The sequence below is a fragment of the Cibotium barometz genome, chromosome 27, assembly GCF_041138505.1.
Source record: "Cibotium barometz isolate CiBa-2024 chromosome 27, ASM4113850v1, whole genome shotgun sequence".
Taxonomy (NCBI): domain Eukaryota; kingdom Viridiplantae; phylum Streptophyta; class Polypodiopsida; order Cyatheales; family Cibotiaceae; genus Cibotium; species Cibotium barometz.
In genome coordinates, this window is record NC_141072.1 from 22,937,924 (window position 1) to 22,950,112 (window position 12,189).

Here is a 12,189-nt window from a genome sequence, read left to right on the forward strand (position 1 = left end):
GATGGGATGCTAAGACACTCAATCTTCTTTTGACTCCTAAATTGGTGTGAGTTAAAGGTTAATCATCTCTTAGACCCCATGCACATCTTAAAAAATGTGACAAACAAAAATTTAGGACCATCTAATTGGTAAAAGAGATACCAAGGGCGCAAGGGATAACTTGCAAAACATTGGTCACCTTCAAAGTGCATGTCTAATTATAGAAGAGAGTGGCACCATGGTCCAACTTGATAAAATACACTTATTTAGTGCACAAGTGGTCCTAGCCCTCAAGGCTGAAATTTGCAACCCTTCCTTCCACTTCACAATTGAAGGCCTACAATGTACCTTGAACTAACTACTACTGAAAGTCTGAAACCCATTATCTTGGCGTACAAGGTACCTTGATCTTCAAGGATCACCAATGATGTTGATGGCTCTTGAATTTTCGATCCTGATGCATGACACTATTCCAAAAAGTGATGTCTTAACTTTCATATTTTCTTAATATTACATTTCATATTGCATGTGCTTTGTTTTGTGAATGATGGCTCCACTCTTGTGCCATGAGTAGACTTTTTGTCAATGTTAATGATAGGATATCATTTGCAAATTAGAGTGGCCCTTGAGTTTTTTGGCCTAGTTAAGGCCACCAACATTGATGACATGTGACTTTTTTGGTCTAATCAACATCACCAATGATGATTTTTGATGGGCTTCAAAAGGAGAACCCCCTACCTTGGCTCTCAATGCCACCCTCAAAAGCTCCTACTCATGTAGGAGAATTAAGAGAAGACTAAATAAATGTTGTGCAAGAGTAGATCCTCAATGCAAAAGCTGCAAAGTCCAACTGTGTTGTATACCTAGAGCAATGTTAAAAGTGAAATGCTCATGACTCTCAAATTATACAAAAGCAAAAAAAAAAAAAAAAAAACCTCAAATTCATTTTAAAAAAAGGTGTTTAAGAATCAGGGAGACATACTGTACTCATTGATTTATATCAAGGCCCACCCACTTGTAGATTAATCCATGAGAAATCATTCACCTAAGGAATGGTAACCAATGTCGGTTGGCAAAAATACTTTACTTGATAAGCCTCTTCATTTCAACCATAAAGAGCACCATCATTACATTATCAAATGCATCTTTGATGTGGTGTACAAGCATTTGAGCTTTTCTTACATGTACTTTAATATTATATCCCAAGGAACCAAACTTATAAGGCTAATGAAGTGTAAAATCCTTAAAGTGCCCTTGGGTCACTTACTCCCGAGCACCCAAGTGAGAAAAGGATTATGAAGTATATAATTCTTCTCAACATGTTTTTCATCTTTCCATTTGTGCTTTAGTGTTTTCTCTACTCTCTTAAATCTATGTGATAGCATGTGGCTGCGTTTATGCTTAGAGGTTGACCATCTCATAGCTGAGGTGATTCTCTCTTTCCTTCTCTTCTTCTTCACTCTCGTAGGACTAGGTATTGCATAATGATGGATCATTGCATTGGTAGCCACACTATTAGTGCTGAGACATGTGAGGACCACCCATTGCCAAATGTCGTCGGCGGTGGGCTGTTCCGCCCCAGGAGACGCGCTTGGGTCTCATCCTCAAGGGTTCCAAGTAACAATAACGTGCTTGCTCTCTCTCTTTCTCTCTCCTCTTCTCTCGCAGAGACACGCAGAGACACACCCTTCTTTTCTCTCTCTCTCTCGTCTTCTCTCAGAGACATATACACGCAGGCCCTTCTTTTCTCTCTCTCTCTCTCTCTCTCTCTTTATCCACCCTAGTTCAAGTCCCATCGTTGGTTGTATATGTCCTCCTTCTACCGACGTTAATACCCCTCTCTCTCTCTCTCTCTCTCCACCCTAGTTCCAGTCCCATCGTTGGTCGTATATGCCCTCGTTCCTACCGACGTTAATACCTCTCTCTCTCTCTCTCTCTCTCTCAACACACCACCATCACTTCAAAATTGAAGACTCCCTTGGCCTTCAAAGTGAAACCCATTACCATTACCTTGGCCTATGCTATGCCTTCCACTTCAAAATTGAAGACTACCTTGGCCTTCAATGTGAAACCCATTACCATTACCTTGGGCTATCCTACCCATTACCAATGTAGGGCTAGAATTTGAAGGTTGGAGTACCCTTCCAAGGGGGTCAAAACCTTCACAAGAAGGGCGAAAACACAATTACCCTTCAAAAGAAAGGAAGGGTTTTGGAAATTTTAGTTATATGCCTTTCCAATCTGTTCATAAAGAAAAGCCCTTCAAAAAAATAATAAAGGGGCGGCCTTCAAATTCTAGGCCTGAATTTTCCATTACCTTGGCCCTTGTGAAACCCATTACCATTCCCTTGGCCTATCCTTTCTCTCTTATTCCCTTGACCTATGTGTTCTATCTTACTCCTTGTGGCACAGACACACACACGTCGACCCTTCTTTTCAGCTTGATAAAACAAAATTGAAGGCCCTTGTGAAACCCATTACCATTCCCTTGCCTTATGCTTTCTTCTCCTATTCCCTTGGCCTATGCGTTCTCTCTTGCACAGACACATACATGTCGACCCTTCTTTTCAGCATGATAAAACACACTTAATATATGGCACCAAAATGTTTTATAAATTTCCATTAAATATACTCTGTGAGATTTTCAAGGATAAGAGTGTTTTTCTAAGGTTTCATTTTAATGCTTGAAAAAGTCAATGAAATGATGACCCCCATATCCTCTCTATTTAGTGCACAAATTGTCCTAGCCCTCGAGGTTGAAATTTAGTGCACAAGTGGTCCTAGCCCTCGAGGCTGAAATTTGCAACCCTTCCTTCCACTTCAAAATGCAATTCCTATAAGGTGCCTTTAAGTACTGAAACCCATTACCTTGGCATGCAAGGTAGGTACCTTTACCATCAAGGGTCACCAATGATGTTGATGGCTTTTGAATTTTTGGTCCTACCTAATGCATGGCACTTTTCCATAAAGTGATGTCTCGACTTTCATATTTTCTTAATATTACATTTAATACTACAATTGCTTTCTTGTGAATGATGGCTTCACTGATGTGCCACGAGTAGTGTTTTTTGTCAATGTTAGTGATAGGATGTCATTTGCAAATTAGAGCGGCCCTTGATTTTTTTGGCACCACCAACAATGATGACACTTGACTTTTTTGGTCTAGTCTTTTGTCAATGTTAGTGATAGGATATTTGCAAATTAGAGCGGCCCTTGATTTTTTTGGCACCACCAACAATGATGACACTTGACTTTTTTGGTCTAGTCACATCGCCAACACTGATTTTTGATGGGGCTTCAAAAGGATGGAATGTGCTTACAATGTATCAAAGTTTTGTATCGCCTATGAAAATTTGTGGGTGTATTTAACAATTAAATTATCAAAAAACAGGCATGATGACATAAAAAATCAAGCTGGGAGGCCATTTAGAAGAATTCCAATCAAGAACTGCTTATGAGGAAGTAATCATCAATCTTACCTACTTCACTCTACCACCTTCTTTGCTTATGAGGAAGTAATCATCAATCTTACCTACTTCACTCTACCACCTTCTTTGCTTTATTTTTCAAGATAAAGTAGGGTTAGGCAGTGTTTTGTTTTCTCCCCCAATCATTCATAAAAAGACATATTTTCATCAACGGCCATTTTTTCTATAAATATCTTCATATCAATCCATTTTATAACTAAAGTAGCTGTTGCCATATATATAGGCAGTGATGTGTGTGAACACACTTAGGACCGCCGGGGCACTTTTTCCCTCTTTAGGAGGTTTTTTCCCCGGCTTGTATATACGCCCATCATTCTAGGGCTAACTTATCTTTTGTACATTGACACAATCTAATACATTGTGTGTTGTGTGCATTCTTGCTTCTTCTTCTCCAAGATTTGTGTGCTTTCCTGCAACCCTAATTCCAACAATTGGTATTAGAGCAGGCATCGGCTCCCAGGGCTACGCCGCTAGCACCCTCCGACTCACGTTCTCCGATTGAGGTGAGCTTTCACGAGCGCTTGCAGGTCTCTATACTCTGCAAATGCCTGCTTCTGACAGCCACTCTGGGGCTAGATAGCCAGGTGTGCCCTTCATGGTAGTCAGCAGCCTGCTCTGAGCCCTGTCCATGGTACGGGAGAGCCCAAAATCGGACACCTTTGCTCGAAACAGGTCGTCGAGCAGGATGTTCTGCGGCTTCACATCCAGACGCAAGATGGTCTCTTCACATTCTTCATGCAGGTAGGCAAGACCACGGGAAGTGTCCAGCACGATGCGCCATCGGGTTTCCCAGTTCAAAACCACAAAAGCAGCAGGAGCTGAAAGAGAAGAGGATGAACAAAGTACCCTCTCCTCTGTGCTATTGAAGATCCATCTTTCCAGAGATCCTTTGGGCATCAACTCGTACACCAGCAATCTCTCAACACCATCAGCACAGAACCCCTTCAAGCAGACGAGGTTGACATGTCTGATTATAGATATGGTGGCCACCTCTGCACAAAACTCCTTCTGGCCGCGGTCTTCATTCTCCAGCCTCTTGACAGCAACCTTGGAGCCATCAAGGAGGACACCTTCATAGACAGATCCGAAGCCACCTCTGCCAAGCTTCTTGCTAAAGCCATTTGTGGCCATGTCTAGCTCCTTGAAAGAGAACCTGAAAGGGAGGCCTGCGAGGGTTTTGAGAAACTCTGCATCAACTTCGGTGTCCATCTCTGCAGCACGCTGCACATGTTCTTTCACCTTGAGGCGGTGGGCGAACCTGAGAAAGAAGAGAAGAACAGAGGCTAAGCAGCCGGTAACGACGATACCCGCCAGGTAAAGGCTGTGACGGTGGTCATTTCGGGCAAGCTGATTGGGTAATGTCTATTGACACGCAGAAGAACACAAAGCGGAACAATTTGCGGCCCCAGGAGACGCGCTTGGGTCTCATCCTCAAGGGTTCCAAGTAACAATAACGTGCTTGCTCTCTCTCTTTCTCTCTCCTCTTCTCTCGCAGAGACACGCAGAGACACACCCTTCTTTTCTCTCTCTCTCTCGTCTTCTCTCAGAGACATATACACGCAGGCCCTTCTTTTCTCTCTCTCTCTCTCTCTCTCTCTTTATCCACCCTAGTTCAAGTCCCATCGTTGGTTGTATATGTCCTCGTTCTACCGACGTTAATACCCCTCTCTCTCTCTCTCTCTCTCTCCACCCTAGTTCCAGTCCCATCGTTGGTCGTATATGCCCTCGTTCCTACCGACGTTAATACCTCTCTCTCTCTCTCTCTCTCTCTCAACACACCACCATCACTTCAAAATTGAAGACTCCCTTGGCCTTCAAAGTGAAACCCATTACCATTACCTTGGCCTATGCTATGCCTTCCACTTCAAAATTGAAGACTACCTTGGCCTTCAATGTGAAACCCATTACCATTACCTTGGGCTATCCTACCCATTACCAATGTAGGGCTAGAATTTGAAGGTTGGAGTACCCTTCCAAGGGGGTCAAAACCTTCACAAGAAGGGCGAAAACACAATTACCCTTCAAAAGAAAGGAAGGGTTTTGGAAATTTTAGTTATATGCCTTTCCAATCTGTTCATAAAGAAAAGCCCTTCAAAAAAATAATAAAGGGGCGGCCTTCAAATTCTAGGCCTGAATTTTCCATTACCTTGGCCCTTGTGAAACCCATTACCATTCCCTTGGCCTATCCTTTCTCTCTTATTCCCTTGATCTATGTGTTCTATCTTACTCCTTGTGGCACAGACACACACACGTCGACCCTTCTTTTCAGCTTGATAAAACAAAATTGAAGGCCCTTGTGAAACCCATTACCATTCCCTTGCCTTATGCTTTCTTCTCCTATTCCCTTGGCCTATGCGTTCTCTCTTGCACAGACACATACATGTCGACCCTTCTTTTCAGCATGATAAAACACACTTAATATATGGCACCAAAATGTTTTATGCATTTCCATTAAATATACTCTGTGAGATTTTCAAGAATAAGAGTGTTTTTCTAAGGTTTCATTTTAATGCTTGAAAAAGTCAATGAAATGATGACCCCCATATCCTCTCTATTTAGTGCACAAATTGTCCTAGCCCTCGAGGTTGAAATTTAGTGCACAAGTGGTCCTAGCCCTCGAGGCTGAAATTTGCAACCCTTCCTTCCACTTCAAAATGCAATTCCTATAAGGTGCCTTTAAGTACTGAAACCCATTACCTTGGCATGCAAGGTAGGTACCTTTACCATCAAGGGTCACCAATGATGTTGATGGCTTTTGAATTTTTGGTCCTACCTAATGCATGGCACTTTTCCATAAAGTGATGTCTCGACTTTCATATTTTCTTAATATTACATTTAATACTACAATTGCTTTCTTGTGAATGATGGCTTCACTGATGTGCCACGAGTAGTGTTTTTTGTCAATGTTAGTGATAGGATGTCATTTGCAAATTAGAGCGGCCCTTGATTTTTTTGGCACCACCAACAATGATGACACTTGACTTTTTTGGTCTAGTCTTTTGTCAATGTTAGTGATAGGATATTTGCAAATTAGAGCGGCCCTTGATTTTTTTGGCACCACCAACAATGATGACACTTGACTTTTTTGGTCTAGTCACATCGCCAACACTGATTTTTGATGGGGCTTCAAAAGGATGGAATGTGCTTACAATGTATCAAAGTTTTGTATCGCCTATGAAAATTTGTGGGTGTATTTAACAATTAAATTATCAAAAAACAGGCATGATGACATAAAAAATCAAGCTGGGAGGCCCTTTAGAAGAATTCCAATCAAGAACTGCTTATGAGGAAGTAATCATCAATCTTACCTACTTCACTCTACCACCTTCTTTGCTTATGAGGAAGTAATCATCAATCTTACCTACTTCACTCTACCACCTTCTTTGCTTTATTTTTCAAGATAAAGTAGGGTTAGGCAGTGTTTTGTTTTCTCCCCCAATCATTCATAAAAAGACATATTTTCATCAACGGCCATTTTTTCTATAAATATCTTCATATCAATCCATTTTATAACTAAAGTAGCTGTTGCCATATATATAGGCAGTGATGTGTGTGAACACACTTAGGACCGCCGGGGCACTTTTTCCCTCTTTAGGAGGTTTTTTCCCTGGCTTGTATATACGCCCATCATTCTAGGGCTAACTTATCTTTTGTACATTGACACAATCTAATACATTGTGTGTTGTGTGCATTCTTGCTTCTTCTTCTCCAAGCTTTGTGTGCTTTCCTGCAACCCTAATTCCAACAATTGGTATTAGAGCAGGCATCGGCTCCCAGGGCTACGCCGCTAGCACCCTCCGACTCACGTTCTCCGATTGAGGTGAGCTTTCACGAGCGCTTGCAGGTCTCTATACTCTGCAAATGCCTGCTTCTGACAGCCACTCTGGGGCTAGATAGCCAGGTGTGCCCTTCATGGTAGTCAGCAGCCTGCTCTGAGCCCTGTCCATGGTACGGGAGAGCCCAAAATCGGACACCTTTGCTCGAAACAGGTCGTCGAGCAGGATGTTCTGCGGCTTCACATCCAGACGCAAGATGGTCTCTTCACATTCTTCATGCAGGTAGGCAAGACCACGGGCAGTGTCCAGCACGATGCGCCATCGGGTTTCCCAGTTCAAAACCACAAAAGCAGCAGGAGCTGAAAGAGAAGAGGATGAACAAAGTACCCTCTCCTCTGTGCTATTGAAGATCCATCTTTCCAGAGATCCTTTGGGCATCAACTCGTACACCAGCAATCTCTCAACACCATCAGCACAGAACCCCTTCAAGCAGACGAGGTTGACATGTCTGATTATAGATATGGTGGCCACCTCTGCACAAAACTCCTTCTGGCCGCGGTCTTCATTCTCCAGCCTCTTGACAGCAACCTTGGAGCCATCAAGGAGGACACCTTCATAGACAGATCCGAAGCCACCTCTGCCAAGCTTCTTGCTAAAGCCATTTGTGGCCATGTCTAGCTCCTTGAAAGAGAACCTGAAAGGGAGGCCTGCGAGGGTTTTGAGAAACTCTGCATCAACTTCGGTGTCCATCTCTGCAGCACGCTGCACATGTTCTTTCACCTTGAGGCGGTGGGCGAACCTGAGAAAGAAGAGAAGAACAGAGGCTAAGCAGCCGGTAACGACGATACCCGCCAGGTAAAGGCTGTGACGGTGGTCATTTCGGGCAAGCTGATTGGGTAATGTCTATTGACACGCAGAAGAACACAAAGCGGAACAATTTGCGGCCCCAGGAGACGCGCTTGGGTCTCATCCTCAAGGGTTCCAAGTAACAATAACGTGCTTGCTCTCTCTCTTTCTCTCTCCTCTTCTCTCGCAGAGACACGCAGAGACACACCCTTCTTTTCTCTCTCTCTCTCGTCTTCTCTCAGAGACATATACACGCAGGCCCTTCTTTTCTCTCTCTCTCTCTCTCTCTCTCTTTATCCACCCTAGTTCAAGTCCCATCGTTGGTTGTATATGTCCTCGTTCTACCGACGTTAATACCCCTCTCTCTCTCTCTCTCTCTCCACCCTAGTTCCAGTCCCATCGTTGGTCGTATATGCCCTCGTTCCTACCGACGTTAATACCTCTCTCTCTCTCTCTCTCTCTCTCAACACACCACCATCACTTCAAAATTGAAGACTCCCTTGGCCTTCAAAGTGAAACCCATTACCATTACCTTGGCCTATGCTATGCCTTCCACTTCAAAATTGAAGACTACCTTGGCCTTCAATGTGAAACCCATTACCATTACCTTGGGCTATCCTACCCATTACCAATGTAGGGCTAGAATTTGAAGGTTGGAGTACCCTTCCAAGGGGGTCAAAACCTTCACAAGAAGGGCGAAAACACAATTACCCTTCAAAAGAAAGGAAGGGTTTTGGAAATTTTAGTTATATGCCTTTCCAATCTGTTCATAAAGAAAAGCCCTTCAAAAAAATAATAAAGGGGTGGCCTTCAAATTCTAGGCCTGAATTTTCCATTACCTTGGCCCTTGTGAAACCCATTACCATTCCCTTGGCCTATCCTTTCTCTCTTATTCCCTTGACCTATGTGTTCTATCTTACTCCTTGTGGCACAGACACACACACGTCGACCCTTCTTTTCAGCTTGATAAAACAAAATTGAAGGCCCTTGTGAAACCCATTACCATTCCCTTGCCTTATGCTTTCTTCTCCTATTCCCTTGGCCTATGCGTTCTCTCTTGCATAGACACATACATGTCGACCCTTCTTTTCAGCATGATAAAACACACTTAATATATGGCACCAAAATGTTTTATGCATTTCCATTAAATATACTCTGTGAGATTTTCAAGAATAAGAGTGTTTTTCTAAGGTTTCATTTTAATGCTTGAAAAAGTCAATGAAATGATGACCCCCATATCCTCTCTATTTAGTGCACAAATTGTCCTAGCCCTCGAGGTTGAAATTTAGTGCACAAGTGGTCCTAGCCCTCGAGGCTGAAATTTGCAACCCTTCCTTCCACTTCAAAATGCAATTCCTATAAGGTGCCTTTAAGTACTGAAACCCATTACCTTGGCATGCAAGGTAGGTACCTTTACCATCAAGGGTCACCAATGATGTTGATGGCTTTTGAATTTTTGGTCCTACCTAATGCATGGCACTTTTCCATAAAGTGATGTCTCGACTTTCATATTTTCTTAATATTACATTTAATACTACAATTGCTTTCTTGTGAATGATGGCTTCACTGATGTGCCACGAGTAGTGTTTTTTGTCAATGTTAGTGATAGGATGTCATTTGCAAATTAGAGCGGCCCTTGATTTTTTTGGCACCACCAACAATGATGACACTTGACTTTTTTGGTCTAGTCTTTTGTCAATGTTAGTGATAGGATATTTGCAAATTAGAGCGGCCCTTGATTTTTTTGGCACCACCAACAATGATGACACTTGACTTTTTTGGTCTAGTCACATCGCCAACACTGATTTTTGATGGGGCTTCAAAAGGATGGAATGTGCTTACAATGTATCAAAGTTTTGTATCGCCTATGAAAATTTGTGGGTGTATTTAACAATTAAATTATCAAAAAACAGGCATGATGACATAAAAAATCAAGCTGGGAGGCCCTTTAGAAGAATTCCAATCAAGAACTGCTTATGAGGAAGTAATCATCAATCTTACCTACTTCACTCTACCACCTTCTTTGCTTATGAGGAAGTAATCATCAATCTTACCTACTTCACTCTACCACCTTCTTTGCTTTATTTTTCAAGATAAAGTAGGGTTAGGCAGTGTTTTGTTTTCTCCCCCAATCATTCATAAAAAGACATATTTTCATCAACGGCCATTTTTTCTATAAATATCTTCATATCAATCCATTTTATAACTAAAGTAGCTGTTGCCATATATATAGGCAGTGATGTGTGTGAACACACTTAGGACCGCCGGGGCACTTTTTCCCTCTTTAGGAGGTTTTTTCCCCGGCTTGTATATACGCCCATCATTCTAGGGCTAACTTATCTTTTATACATTGACACAATCTAATACATTGTGTGTTGTGTGCATTCTTGCTTCTTCTTCTCCAAGCTTTGTGTGCTTTCCTGCAACCCTAATTCCAACAATTGGTATTAGAGCAGGCATCGGCTCCCAGGGCTACGCCGCTAGCACCCTCCGACTCACGTTCTCCGATTGAGGTGAGCTTTCACGAGCGCTTGCAGGTCTCTATACTCTGCAAATAAGCCTGTTGGGCTTTGCGTTCTCCAGAAATCGCATCTGAGGTCGTTTCAGACTCCGTTTTTTGCATTTCAAGTTCTGCACAGGTGTTTTCGTCATTTTGTGCAGAAATTTCAACAGTGTAGTTTTCTGTAAAACAAGCATACGTAAGCTCTTGTGGACCTTGCTACATAGCACGGTAGCTTTTGCATCAGTTTCAGTCAGTGGCCATTGCTGATAACAACAATGATGTTTCGCATGTTATCTGCTGATGACAAATTGGATGAAGACACAGCAACTACCCACTTTGGGCATACATGATGCAGCATGTTTTGGTTGCAAAAGGAGTGTGGAACATTGTGCAGGGTATGGATATACGTCCAGGTTCTGTGGATATAGGATCTGCAGGTTCTAGCAGCTCTACTGTTATTACTGTTTTACCCACTGCTGAACAAGCTCGTTGGGATGGTAAAGATGCGCAGGCTCATGCCTTGATTGCACTTTCTGTCAAACGTAACATCACCCCACATATTCGTTCAGCTAAAACAGCAAAACAGGCTTGGGATATTCTAGCTGGTTTGTATGCAGGTCGTAACGAGGCAAAAATCTCTTACCTGCGTAAAGAGCTAGAATTGAAGATTATGCAGGAAGATGATGACATGAATGTTTTTCTTGCTGAGATTAAAGATCTCAAAGAACAGTTGATTTCTGCAGGTGAGATTATTCCTGATCATTCTCTTGTGCAGACTGTTCTTGATGCTTTACCTGAGACATATCAGGCTTTTGCTTCCACGTGGAGACTTCTTACTGAGGACAGACCTGATGCTGTCAAGTATGATACTTTAGTCAACAAGCTCTTGCAAGAAGCGCAATCCAGGCAAAACAAGGCCAGGCAGCGTGCAGTTGATTAAGCATTTATTGCTGTCCAGCAGCAGAGAAGAAGTGGTAAGGCAGTCCCTTCCACTGTTTCTTTTCCTATTAGTAGGTCTGCAACTTCTTCTCCTTCCACAGGTAGCAACAATAAATGCTGCTGGACAGCATTTATTGCTGTCCAGCAGCACAGAAGAAGTGGTAAGGCAGTCCCTTCCACTGTTTCTTTTCCTATTAGTAGGTCTGCAACTTCTTCTCCTTCCACAGGTAGCAACAATAAGTCTGAGAAGGCTCTTGATAAAGGCAAGAAAAAGATCAGGTGCAACTATTGTAAGGCAAATGATCATGTCATTAAGAATTGCCCTAAGCTAAAGGCTAAAGAGGCAAGCAAGAGTCAAATGCAGCCACAATAGCGGATGCTTCTACAAATGCAGATTTCGTAAATGTTGTGCAGGATACAGAATGAGCGTTTAGCGTGTATTGCCAGTATGACCCATCTGTACTACATGTTTGGCAGTTTCTGTTGACTCTAATGTATGGTATTTTGACAGTGGTGCTACAAAGCACATTACCTTGCATCGTGATATGTTCACTTGTCTTGAGGCTGTCTCTAATGGGAATACTGTCACATGTGCCAATAATGCTTCATACCCAATGAAGGGCGTTGGTAAAATTATGCTTACTGCTGCAAATGGCAG

The 12,189-nt window shown here is 42.6% G+C and overlaps 2 pseudogenes; both read right to left on the bottom strand.

The window, feature by feature from the left end:
- Positions 1-3,998: 3,998 nt before the first annotated feature.
- Positions 3,999-5,634, bottom strand: LOC147623188 (G-type lectin S-receptor-like serine/threonine-protein kinase SD2-5 pseudogene; annotated as a pseudogene).
- Positions 5,635-7,315: 1,681 nt separating this feature from the next.
- On the bottom strand, positions 7,316-8,949 carry LOC147623189 (G-type lectin S-receptor-like serine/threonine-protein kinase SD2-5 pseudogene; annotated as a pseudogene).
- Between the last annotated feature and the right edge of the window lie 3,240 nt (positions 8,950-12,189).